The following is a 13,840-nucleotide window of genomic DNA, read 5'->3' on the forward strand; positions in this document are numbered from 1 at the left end:
AAAAATTTGTTTGTTGGGCATATATGTATGTCACAGGACATATCTAGAGGTCGGAGGGCAACTTCCTGGGAGTCAGTTCTCTCCTTCCACCTTGTTTCTGCAGCTGACTGCCGACTGCTGACTCAGTGCCTTCCCATCTCCCTGCAGGGGTGCTGGCCTCATAGGCCTATGTGACCACAGCTGGCTATTCTATGTGGGCTCACAAGATTGAATGTGTCAGGCTTGGGTGACAAGTGCTTTATCTGCTAATCCTTCTGCCTCAGCCTCCCAGAATTATAAGAGTAAGCCACCACATCCTTCATAATGCTCTTTTATATAAAAATTAAAAGTGAGGCTTAGGGGATCAGATCTTGCTCGTAGCCATTGGCATGGCTCGAAGGACAAACTGTAATGGGCAAGAAGAAGATATTGTTAATTCTGATTTTGAAATTTCAGGGGAAGCCTTGGTGTGACATCAAGGTCCCACCCTTAATAATAACATCAAGAAATGAAGACATGACATATTCTACTTACATCCATGTCCTAGAAGCAAGAACAGTACTGGGCATCCAAGTCCCATTTCTCCAATTGGAGAGGCTGGATATAGTTTTGCTTTGGGGAAGACATATGGCACACCACAGTCAATCTGAGATGTCTTATCATGAATGTTAAAACCAAGAAAGTGTCAGGGCTTTGAGGTGTGCTAATATATTTTGCCCCTTTGCAGAAATGCCCAGGGCTACAGTGACATCCAGATTGTTGTGCTCGCTGTAACATTTTCTTTTGCATTCTTCCCCCTGGGCAGACCGTGAGTTGCAAATCCTTGAAGCAGCTAAGAGTCTTCCCTGTGGACAATGCAAAATAACAAATATAAAAAGTAAACTGGGTGCAGAAATCTCTAAGTGTTGTGTTCAAAGGACGTGGATTTCCAAGTGCAGGGTATAGGCTGAGTAGCCTTTGCACAGCAGTCAGAAGCCATGGTCCCTTTGACCTCTCAGTATCTGGGATTGACATTGACTCACTCAGACCATCAAGTTTCTCACATCAGCCAAACCCGGTTCCTCTGTCTCTCAAATAAGACTCAAGTTAGAGCGTTGCTTGCTTTGACCTGTCCCAATCTAGTTTTTTTTTCTTTTAATTTAGTTAATTTATTTGTTTGAGACAGGGTCTCCTATATTCCAGGCTAGCCTACAACTTGATCTATAGCCAAGGATGACCTTCAAATTCTGGTCTTCTTATGTCGACTTCCTGAGTGCTAGGATTGCAGATGTGGGCCACCACGTCTGGTTTTACACAGCTTCCCAGGCAAACACTCTACCCACTGCGCTAACAACCCAGCACCCTGATTCTAATGGTTCAAAAACTATTTATCTGATGTATGCGTGTGTGTGTATGCATGCATAGGTGTATGTGTGTACAGGAGTGTGTGCCGGATGCATGAGTCAGAGAACATTTTTCTGGAGTTGGTTCTTGCCTTTCACCTGTTTGTTTGTTTGTTTGTTTGTTTGTTTGTTTGTTTGTTTGTTTTGAGTCAGGCTTTTACTGTGTAGCCCTGTCCTGGAACTCAAAATGTAGACCAGGCTGGCCTCGAACTCACAGCAGATCCTCCTGCCTCTGCCTCCTGAGTGCTGGGACTAAAGGCCTGGGATACCATCACCCAGCTGCCCTAAGGCAGGCTCCCTCTTGTTTCTGCTGCTGTGCTGCCCACTATGGTCTCCCCAGCCTAAGAGCTACTGGAGAGCTCTGCTCTCCTGCTTCCATGTCTTAGGCGTGCTGGGAGCACAGATGCCCACCACTGCTTCCTTCTTTTTACACAGACCCTGAACTCAGGGCACCAGACTCAAACAGTGGCTCATCAGCCCTCTGAACCATCCCCTGCCACCCAACCCCCTTCTAAATCTTAAGGTTCAGTTATTATTGTCGTTGTCTTAATGATCAATCTGTGAGTTTGTCCTAACCCCAACTGGAAACAGATGTCTTCCCCGGAGCCCTCTACCCAACAGAAATGCATTCTGGGGGTGTCATGCTTGTGTCTTCCCACGTGGGTTATGGATTTCGAAGAACCTCCTACCCTTTCTTCTTCCTCCCTCTCCAGTCCCTCCTCAGTGTTCTGCCTTTAATTATGTTTTAAGCATGAAATAGAGTAGGGAAAGTTTTGTTTTACGACCAGATCAATGCCTTTGTATGAGTGAACGATGATCTGAGAGCAGAGGCCCTCGAGGGCTCGTGGAAGCCCTGTCCTGTGCCCCAGAAGTCCAAGTCTGTGGAACCTGACCTCAGCTGCTGCTGATCCAAGGGCCTGTTTGAGAGCCACCGCTGTCATGACCATTTCCTAAAATACACCAACCCCAACAGGATAATAGCTTTCTTTTCTTAGAGAATCTATTGATTTGTCATTCTTAAGGCCTTCAATGCCAAAAATTATCTTCCAGCAGATATCATTATGAAGTCTGCCTCATGTGTCACCTTTTCTGTTGTCCAGTGTTTTTAGCCGTGACCCACTAACTTGTGAGTTAAGTAGCGTAGTCCTTAGCCCTGGAACTAGAGAGACTGCGTCTCACAATGCCGTGGACTTTGCAGCCTGAACACCGAGTCCACGTGGTGAACGGAGGATGGCCTTGAACTCTCGGTGGCCTCTGCCCTTAGACAAGTGTTTTAGAAGTAGCTATGGTAAAGGAAAATGATCTCAGGAATGTCTGGGTGGCTTTCCTAGTGAACCAAATAATCTCACAATGTCAATGGCATCTATTTTCAAATCTCCGGGCCCTCTTGTCCCCAGAAATCAGTTTCAAAATCACTCCATCCTTCCCTGCGGGAGACGTGAGAGGCACTATGGTAACCGGCTTTTCACTGAAGTGTGTCAGTTTTCAGGGTCGGGCTGGAGAGGGCATGTGTTGTCTGTGAGGGTCGTCTGCTGCTTTGCCCTAACCCTGTGTCCCTTCTGCTCTCCTCCAGCAGCCTCTAGAAGTGTCGACTGGTGATTATGAGGACACCTCTGTCCTTTCTGGAGCGATGCTGACCTCCGTTTCCTGGACCCATTCTGACTCAGGTAATCACACTCCGGTGGCCCTTTCCCAACCACCAAAACCTTCCCAGATTGCCTGGAATCAATGAAATACCGAAGCTGTATTTAAATGCAAATACAAAGTTGATTGCTTCCCCCCTCGGTTGTTGCCCTTCCCCCAACCTTCTTAATGATCAATTCATGCAGCTGACCAGACTGACAATGTGGCCAATCCAATTTAGGCATTAAGAAGATTGAAAAAAAAAATCTTGATTCACGTCTTTATTTAAAATTCCACTGTGCGTGGTAGAGCCTCCAAGGCACCTGAACATTGCTGGGAATTTTCATATGGAGACACACTAGTACCTAACCAGTACCACCACATTGCCTTCTTTCCCAGAATGCCTTGCATAATTGTCATCATCCTTAGGATGTTGTGCCAGTTGGTTGTGTCCAGAGGAGACTATTGAGTGTCTGTTTTGGATGGATGGTGGTGAAGAAATACAAGGCTGTTTTCTATGCGCAGAGATGTTTTGGGATTGCCAGGTTCATGACTCCATCATGAGAGGATGGCAGGCAGTGGGGCTCAGTGTCAAGTTGGGAGCGTAGGCCCCTGCCCCTTGCACCTATCCCAGCGCCCAGGCCTGGTCTGGACTCCAAATCCCAGCAGGCCAAGTCCTGACCCCTCCCTCGGGGTGGGATCAGGACCACTTTTTCCCCAGGTTATTTAAGTGATCCCCCCCCCAAAAAAAGAGGAACACGTGGTGGTCTTCCTTTCTTCCTCCCGAGGGTTACATTTTCGTGGCTTCCCGGTTCCCCCTCGGGGCCACCCAAGAGCGCAGAACTCCCATTAAACCTGGATAATTTTTCATTTAGCTTGTTTTGATTTGGCTTGATCAAATTTGGAACCTGGAGCAAATTTGGGAATTTTTGTGTGGGTGGGGAGCTTGTGTTAAGAAATATTCCTAACACTCAGTGGGGGGGGGGCTGCTGGGCACTAAGTGTAGGGCTCTGCTTTGGGGAATCCATAGGCTTCCAGATTCGAGGTTAAAATAGTTACTGAGGAATTTGTGAACCTAGAGGGGTTTCAGGTGGCTTCGTCTCTGAGGGTTTATTGGGTAGGCCGAGCCAAGAGAGTGACCTAACAGGAAGATGGAACTGAGCCCTCAGTGAGAGCTGTCTCATCCCTGATTCTCTGTCCCAACCAAAGTCAGGCTCCTCCTCAAGGCCTGAGTTGCTTAAGATCCTAGAGTAGAGCCACGTGGGGAAACCCCCACCCTGTGACAGAGGGGACTGGTCTGGCATCATCTCTCCCAAGGACCACGGCCACTGTAGCACAGCTCTGGCATGGTGGCCTCTCTGCTTCTCTGCCTTTGTGTATTATTATTTATTCTTCTCTCACAAACTCATCCCTCCATCCCCCAAGTGCTTGGGGTACCCACAGCTTGATGAGACCCTGGGTGAAACGGACACTGTTCGAGACCAGCGCCTGACCGTCAGAGGTGCCATTTGGAGCTAAGAAGTGAAACGGAGGGGTAGGAAATACAAGGGAAGAACATGAACTTCTAACACCTTGGGGGGAAGTCTTTAGATGACTCTGAACTAAGGGGCAATCTCAAGGTCAAAATGAGAGCCGCAGCTAGGAATGGTGAGCCAGACGCCCCAGGTTATATGGGTTATACAGTAGGTATGATCGCGTTCAGCTCTTTGCCAGTGCTGTTTGTTTTCCAGATTGAGCCATGGTGTATTCACTACCCTGATGAATTCCTAAGGGTGCCCCTGGGAGCTGCCAACCAAGGTGCCTGTTCTTCTACGGAAACGCCCTGGTCTCCCTGGACCTGCTGAGGTGCACAAGGACCCAGGCCCTGGCCAAACCCCCAGCCAGTGAGTGGGACTGAGAAGGGGCAAAAGCAGCAGATTCTGTGCCCTCTCTCTGCCGCACTGAACCAGAGGAAGTGACCTTCCTCTGCTCAGCTATGATCCAAGGAAGCTTACTGTGGTGTAGGTTAGACAAGCTAAGAAAGGTTTTCACAGTTTGCATCATTCCAAAGAAAACAGAAGCAGGCTAAACTCTGTGCCTTATAAGAATGTCATGAAGGACTGGGGGTGTGACTCCCTTAATAGAATGTGTGCCTAGCATGCACTAAGCCCTGAGCTCCATCCCTAACACTGCTAACAAGAGGTATGGTGGCCCATGCTGGGAATCCCAGCACCTGGGTGTGGAGGCAGGAGGTCAGAAGTCTAAGATCATCCTCCTCTACATAGCTAGTTCGAGGCCAGCTCGCGTTGACACGTTAGTGTCTCTAAGTAGGGTTTTGTTGGGAGCACAGCTCAGTTCATTCATTTCTGCATGATGAAGACAGTTTTTGCATTACGGTAAAAAAGAAAAAAAAATTGGACTGGCAGAGCAGACACCATAAGATATTTACCCTCTGACCTTTTGCAGAAGTGTGCCATCTCCCGGCCTAAACAATGGTGTGACACGCGCATTTGCAAAATTTGAGAGGTGGGACTCGTCCTCCATTGAGAAAATTTGGTCATGAAATGAGTGGATTCAAGTAGGGATCGATTGAAGTAGAAAAGAGAGGGTGGGGGAGCTGTCTGGATAGAGACACTGAGTCAGTCACACTCTGGTTGGATTTTCCAGGCATCCCTGTAACTGTCAGTTAAGCCTAAATACATCATTGAGCCATTTCACCGCAGGAACCTGCGTGCACTGTTAGTCTGGTTTTCAAATAAGGCACCAGGCTTCCTGAAGTACCCTAAAATGTTCCACTACATGGGCACCAACCTAAAGCCAACCTTGCATTTGAGAATTTTTTTTTCTTTTTCTTTGGCACTAGATGTCAGCTATTTTATCTTTTTTTTTTAAATATTTATTTATTGTGTATACAGTATTCTGTCTGTGTGTATGGCTGCAGGCCAGAAGAGGGCGCCAGATCTCATTACAGATGGTTGTGAGCCACCATGTGGTTGCTGGGAATTGAACTCAGGACCTTTGGAAGAGCAGGCAGTGCTCTTAACCACTGAACCATCTCTCCAGCCCGCTATTTTATCTTAAAACAAATAGATATTTGGTTTTAAATCAAGTAAGTGTTGTTAGCTTACCATGAGTAAGCTGGTTCATCTTGTCAAATGTTTTCCCAAGCTGGTAGGATTGCATGATGCTGGAGTTAAAGTTGCAGCTGTGAGCTCCTATCTTCCTGGCTGGCTGAGCCAGGGAAGGCTGTAGTATAGTAAGATTAAAGAGTGCATCGTGTGGGGCTTACAAGACGGCTTAGTGGGTAAGAGCACTTGCCGCCAAATGATGTAAGCCCGATGACCCAAATTCAACCCCCAGAATTCAAGGAGGGATGGAAGGAAATACCTGACTCTGCAAAGTTGTCCTGTGACCATCACCTGCAGGCTGCCTGCTGTGGGCACAGTCACTATGCCTCACCTCACACATGCGTACACTAATAAGAACATCAACAGCAGCAGCAGCAACAACAATAACAAATGTTTAGCTATGTTGGTGCTAGAGAAGGACATGGTGAAGAGCACTTATTGGAGCTGAGTGGTGGTGGCGCACGTCTTTAATTCTAGTACTTGGTAGGCAGAGGCAGGTGGATCTCTGTGAGTTCCAGGCCAGCCTGGTCTACAGAAAAAGTTCCAGGAGAGCCTGGACAACACAGAGAAACCCTGTATTGAAGAAAAAAATAAAAACAAGCAAACAAAAAAGAGCACTTACCACTCTTGAACTGGATCCGAATTTGGTACCAACTCCCACATGGAGGCTTATTACGAACGGCCTATAACTCCAATTCCGGGGACCTGGATTCGGTTTACAGCTCCTCCATGGAGGCTTATAATGGCCTATAACTCCAGTTCTGTTTCCTCGATATCCTATTCTGGCTTCTGCACACATATGCACAGACCGTCATGCAGGTTCATACACATACACAAGGGTTTTTTTTTAAATTTTTTTAATGATAAATAAATAAAATGAAAAAGTAGGTCAGAGGTGGAGATGCAGCTTGGTTGGCTGAGTGCCTGCCCGACTTGTGAAGTCTTAGGTTCAATCTGAAGCTTGCATTAGACTGGGCCTTCTCCTTAGCTACACAGCAAGTTCAAAGCCAGCTTGGGCTACACGAGACCCTGTCTAAAAAACAAAACCTAACCACAGTCAACACAGACCAAATAGCCTGTAGAATACTGTTGAACAAAATGTTGTCTATTTGCAAGACTATGTGGTCATTTCCCTGGGTCCTGCCTCACCAGTGTTCAGAACCAAACGCATGGACTCATAGCCAGGAGCTAGAAAACAAACTACATGTCTTATATTGCTTGCTTCAAGAAACCCACCCCCAGAAAATCACACATGGGCTTTGTAAATGCACAAAGAAAAAAAAGGACCTCCCATTCTAAAAGACAAATTAGGTAGAAATTTCTAATCTTGTCTCATAAACAATATAGAAATAACTTTAAAATATTCTACTTTAAGCATGCATTTAATGTGTGCTCTGGGAACCAAATAGTGTTGCCAAGATAGAACATTCTAATAATGATTTATGTAAATTTATTTGTACAAAGTAATGGTGTAGTTGCCTATAGCAAATTGCTTATATATGAAATGACATTTATAGAGTTTCTCTCTCTCTCTCTCTCTCTCTCTCTCTCTCTCTGTCTCTCTCTCTCTCTCTGAATGAATACAATGGAAAAATGAGAGAGTCCAGAAAGCAAAAAAAGGAAATTCAAGTTCAAAATGGAGTCTGCTGCCTCAAGAAACAGAAATGGCTGGCCAGGTTACAGGGTGTAAGAGTCGTATCTGGGTGTTCTCTGTGGTATGCTTGTTCTTGGAGTCGTTTTTAAGGACAAGAGTGAGTTAGGAGGTCAGAGCCCTGTGTGTTGGGGATGGTAAAGTACACAGACACCAAAACTCTTAGCACGGTGACAAATCCCTTGCCCTGGTTAGTGCTGGTGGCTAGCTTACAACATGGGGCGTGCGAGGCAAATGCAATTAGAATTGGCCAATTAATCTTAGCTGCTAGTTACTTATTACCAGAGAAAGTCATGCTTTAGTCATAAGTGGGGCCCAAATATTATGAAACGAAAACCAAGCAACAGGACTCCTCCAAGATCCGATTCTCAGACCTCCAGGCATGTGCTGCTGCCTGCCCTGTTTGCGCTATTGATGATGGCTCCAGGTGCTCCCTGGGAACATGTGATCAGTAAGAGCCACACACACCAAACAGTGTCTGGGTGCTTGGACCTGGTGAATCCCACTACCGTTTCCATGCCCTGCACTGTTTAGAAGAACGACTTGAGCATCTTTACTCTAGAAGATATTTAGTTTGCTCAGAAAGTCCTTTTCCTGTCTTACTTGCTGGTCTCAATCATTTGTCAGCCGATTCCAGTCGAAGCTCTGGCTTTTGGCTTACCCCAGGTGTTTTGGAATTGTGCTCAAACTCGGGAGAGGACAGGTGAATGACCAGGCAGTATGAACCTCAGCTGTTCTGGAGCCACAGGCTGATGACTGACAAGACTTAAAGGCCAAGCAGGATCGTCAGCCTAAATGAAAAGAACCCTGGCTTCAAGGAAGGAGGGGATGGCTGAGTTTGAGTGACATTCCTAATAAATGCAGATCGTGTTTGTTTGTTTGTTTGTTTTTTCAGACACAGGTTCTTTGTATAGCTCTGGTGTTATGGAACTCACTCTGTAAACCAGACTGCCTCAAACTCACAGAGATTCGCCTGTCTCTGCCTCCTGAGTACTGGTATTAAAGGCATGCACCACCACTACTGGGCATAAATGTCGATCTTAAAAGTTGTGCCAAGGGGCTGGAGAGATGGCTCACGGGTTAAAAGCACTGGCTGCTCTTCTAGAGGTCCTGAGTTTAATTCACAGCACCTACATGGTGGCTCCCAGCCATCTATAATAAGATCTGATGCCCACTTCTGGCCTGCAGGTGTACATGCAGGGCACTCATACATAAAATATAAATAAACAAACAAACAAATAAAATAGGCTGTGCTGAGGTTGGTTTTAATGAATGGTCCCAAGAACCCAGCACTGAAGCAGTGAATTCAGACACAACCCTTAGCTATTATTCCCTGTGATGACTAATCTAGATTTAGAATCACCATAGAAACCAACCTCTGGTCCTGTCTTCCAGGAAGGTTCTCCATGAGGTTAATTGATGGGGGATAAATATGGAGGGTACCATTTTAAGAGCATGGGTAGGGGTGGGGGAAGCTGAACAGCAGCATTCCTCTCTCTGCTTCCTGATGTAACTGTGCTCCTGCCTTGGATACAATGTAGCAGCGCTCCTGATGCCTGACTTCCATTCCTAGATGGGCTGTGCCCCCACACTGCTAGCCAGATAAACCCTTCCTTCCTTCAGTTACCTTTGCCAGGCATTTTGTCATAGCAACAGACAAGTAACTAATACATCTGCGACTCATCCCTCCCATTCCCTCCCCCACCAAATGACATTGAGTACAATTTTTGAAACTTGTTTACTTTATGGAGGTGATAGGAGAATTAAACAATTCTTTAAAGCCTTTGGCATGCTACTCAGAAGACACTAAATTCTTAGTTTATGGTGACTCCTAAAATTCTTCCAGTTGGGATGACTTGACAGTGTATGGGTCAGACTGAAAATTGTGAGATTAAATATTTATTTAATTTAAATGTGACTTGATCTAAAAGATGCCAAAATCAGTTGTGTGTATGTATAAAAAGATAGCAAATCAAACATGAGAATTCTTTCACTTATTCATTTAACAAATAGCTCTTAGTGTTAAAATTCTTTCTTTGTACGCTGTTTACAAGGACGGAGAGACCAGATAGCCTGCTCTCAAGCAATAAGGGAGTTCGATTGTTTTCTCTAATATTGTCATAAAGAATGGACTAGATAGCTATTCTCACATGATAAGTGGGCCCGGTGCAGCCACTTCAATGCACATGGTCGTTATCCAAGAATTTGGAAATTAAGCTGACCCATATCCTCCTTTGTTGCTACAAGTCCTGATTCTGGCAAGGAGCCTGAGAGTCGTTTCCCTTCAGTAGTCCTGGCTAGCTGCAGAGTGGATGAAGACGAATGGATGGGAAGTCTGACTTTTGGCTCTGCTACTGCTGCCTGCCAAAGAAGCCATTGTTTCTCTGTGCTGAAAGGTTCTCAGGCCCTGTTTAGATAGAATTAATTTCCATTGGACTTTATAGGCTACACGTTTATTAAGGGTGGAAATGAAACGAATCCTTGGTAAAATATGTTGATTTCTGTATCTTTTGAATGGCTTTATAATACCCTGGAAAAACCTATTTCACAAAAGATTCTCTGGGGAAAAGAAGGTAAGGAAATATGAGGTCTGAGATTCCTTTTTAGTTTTTTGAGGCATGGTTTTATTAGTCCTGGCTGTCCTGGAACTCAGTGTTCCAGGCTGGCCTCGAACTCATGGAGTACCACCTGCCTCTACCTCCAGAGTACTAGGGCTAAAAGTTGTGTGCTGCCACAGCCACAAGGATTCCTTTCTTGTTTGTTTGGTTTTGGTTTTCGAGACAGGGTTTCTCTGTGCATCCCTGGCTGTCGTGGATCTCTTCTGTGGACCAGGCTGACCTCAAACTCACAGAGATCCACCTGCCTCTGCCTCCCGAGTGCTGGGATTAAAGGGGCGCGCCACTACTGTCCAGTTTCCACAAAGATTCTGAAGTGGAAGGAGAAATAAGTAATAAACCTAAAGAGTCTGGGAGTGTATGTAGCTCAGTGGCGAAACAGTTGAAGAGCGTGTGGAAGACCACAGGAATGACCCCCCCAACCTCCCCCCCCCAAAAAAAGAAACAAGCAGAGAAAAGACACTTCCAAGATCAGATAGCTCATCTTGTCCCAGACACTAGGAGCCTTCTGTGTTGCAAGTAGAGGGAATCTTAAGAGGCCCTGCTTGAGCAAACAGTCCAACAGAAAATAGACTTTGACATACATGCACAGAGGGCTGGAGATACCCCAGAGGCTCAGAGCCCTAGTTGCTCTTGCAGAGGACCCAGGTTTCATTTCCAGCTCCTGTCTGTAACTCCAGTTCCAGATTATCTGATGCCCTCTTCTGGGCCTCTTGGGTACTGCATAAAAATGGTACATAGACATAATGCAAGTGAAGCATCCATACACATAAAAAATTAAATAAAAATTAAAAAATACATGCATAGAGGTGTTCAAGTATGATCTCCCTCCTTCCCTGAGGCATAGTGAGGAGAATAAACCCATGACTGTCGAGATCAATATCCTTAGTTGGCAAAATAAAAAGGTGGCGACTTATACCTGTCCCCTTGACGTACTCATGTGCTACATACATAGTGGCATCTTGGCCACGACGGATTGCCCGTCCAGAAGGTTATAGTAAAGCTGAGAAGCCTGATGTGTCTTTTTTACTGTACTCTTTCAGCTACCTCACATGCATGCAGACTGCTGTGTTGTGCCTGTCTTCAGCGGGACAGCTTAAAGGTTTTCCCCTTATGACCCCTTTTATGGCCTGAGAAACATTATAGCACCCCGGGTATGTAGGCAAGCTAAATCAAATCAAACATTTACTGTTCATAAGTCATAAAATTTATTTCAAAATAATTCCTTGGTTATAAGTGGGATTTATCACCTATTAAAGACAAAAGCAGTTTGCATAGTAATTAGAAGGATATGCTTATTTATTTTTATATAACGCATTAAATCTTAGCCAAAAAGAAAAGGAAATTATTGAAAATTCTGCCCTAATCCCAAGGTAAACTCACTTAATATTTTCCCCCTGAAACGCAAGCCAGAAACGCAGGCATCAATTTGGGAAGTCAAACATTCTAACTTAGTCCTTCTAGAAGTATACTGATCTGATGCTTAATGCGTAAAGCCATGATGGTAGGAAAATATTCACTCTTTGTTTCCTAGTTAAGCCATTATGTGTCTGCAGTTTAGAGCATCCAGTAGCCTCAAGTCCGAGCCGGGGCATTGTTATGGTCGCCGTGTGATGCGGTAGCGTGTGAACTACAAACTGCCTGTTGTGTGTCAGAACCAAGGCTGCGCTGAAGTCCTGTGACCCAACAGGGTCCAGCAGTGTCAGGCACGCCTTCAATTCACCTTTTACAGATACCACACCCCCCACACACACACTTATACAATCTCATATGGAGTCACAGCCTACAGCTTAGGTCGCTGTGGCTTACAGCATTCAGTGTGGCAATGTTCCGTATAGGACTGTAGTGTAGGAATGAGAAACTGTACGGTTACCTAGGCTAGGTGTGTGACAGGTTGGACCATGTAGGCTTGTGCAGTAACGCTGTGTGTGTGTGTGTGTGTGTGTACAGAAATGCCCTCCAATGAATGCATTACTGACGTCAATCCACGGCTGCTGCTACGTTTGCAATCTCGTTGCTGTGTGAAACCTACATCTGGGGCTCATCTCTTGCTTCTACTTCTTGATGCTGCTTTTGTCTCCTCCTCTAGCCTCCTTTTTGTCTCGTATTACTGTTTACTGGAGACCCAAAGCCCAGGGTTTATCCTTATTAAAAAGAAGATTAGCAAGTATTAGAGACATACCAGCAATTAAGACTTTCTTCCAGGCTTCAGGAGAGCGGGGAGCATTTGGGAAGATGAGTTGGCATCTGTTCCTAGCACTCTGGGTTAAGACCACGCAGTCACCTGTTTATCTCCCAGGTGACATGTGGACAACCCAGCCTCTGCAGAGGTAGAGAGAAGCTGTTCCTCTGATTGCCATGAGCAGTGTGATGTTGAGCCTGCTGCTCTGCGTTGTACCTGCTACCCTCCTGTGTCCTCGTGTGTTGTTATTATCACTCTGCCTCGTGTGGATGCGCATGAAGGCCCCTAGTGGATAATGGACAGCTAATCTTGGATTGAGTCATTTGGACCCAAACTCAGGACTATGTTCAGTGCTTGGAGCTCCACCAATGATGGTGTCAACATAGTACAAGTAAAAACATTTGGAGCTGGGCCTAGAATTTGACTGGTGGAGTGTTCGCCTAGTGTGCAGGGTACCCTGGGTTTAGTCACATGCACCAAGTAAACCAAGGGTAGCGATGCACACCTGTAATCTCAGCACTTGGGGAGTGGAAGCAGGAAGATCAGGAGTTCAAGGTCATTCATGACTACGTAGGAAGACATTCACTGGCCTGAGCTACTGTGATCCTAGCTCGAAAAAAATACAGCCTGGGTTTAGTGGGGCACAACTGCAAATCAGAGTGGGGATGTCTTCCTGGGGGTCTAAGAGTCTTTTTGAAGTAGCCTCCTGTGGCTAGAGAGTGGCCTTCAAACTGACCTGCTTACTATGACAAAGAGACCATGAAAGAGGAGAGAGCGTTTACAAAAGCCTGTCTCCCCAGAACCTAGGTCCAATGGCCTCTGAACAGTTGGACTTTTGACAGTCAGACCCTAGTACAAAATGTGTTTGCTTGTGAGATCAGCACACTGATAGCAACTAGGGTAAACCTGTTTATCAACTTGGCTCTATTTGTGCTCGAAGCTCAAGGAATTGAACTGCTTTTGGCTGTACCCCCTTGGTGTCACTGTCTTCTGGTGACATGTAATTTTCCAGGTGAACAAAGAGAGGCAGGGAATTGGTCCAAATAGCCACCGAAGGGCTGAATTACTCCGTAGCGATTTGTTGGATCTGACGAATGGGACATGCTGTCTCCTTGCCCTTCTCTGGTAAACTGGGAGAGAATGAGGCAGGACTCAGTTCTGTTGGAAGACTAGGTGATTCTCAGGGGTTCCATTGGAGCCTGTTTCAGGTAAATAAGGAAATGACCTGCTGACTCCTCACCATGAGTGGCTGTATCATGGGTAGCAAAGTGTTTAATAATGACCTCTAACTCCTGAAGACA

At 45.8% G+C, this 13,840-nt stretch overlaps 1 protein-coding gene across 5 annotated transcripts in view; it reads left to right on the top strand.

Annotated features, from left to right (window-relative positions):
• Foxn3 (forkhead box N3) overlaps positions 1-13,840 on the top strand; it is a 370,612-nt gene that overhangs the window by 99,379 nt on the left and 257,393 nt on the right. For 4 of the 5 annotated variants that reach the window (XM_075948308.1, XM_075948297.1, XM_075948307.1 and 1 more), the window contains one exon: positions 2,935-3,028. The gene's annotated coding sequence lies outside the window, so the exon portion shown is untranslated. The remainder of the gene's footprint in view (positions 1-2,934; positions 3,029-13,840) is intronic. The other variant, XM_075948300.1, reaches the window with a different exon arrangement.

The sequence above is a fragment of the Microtus pennsylvanicus genome, chromosome 14 (genome assembly GCF_037038515.1).
Source record: "Microtus pennsylvanicus isolate mMicPen1 chromosome 14, mMicPen1.hap1, whole genome shotgun sequence".
Lineage (NCBI taxonomy): Eukaryota > Metazoa > Chordata > Mammalia > Rodentia > Cricetidae > Microtus > Microtus pennsylvanicus.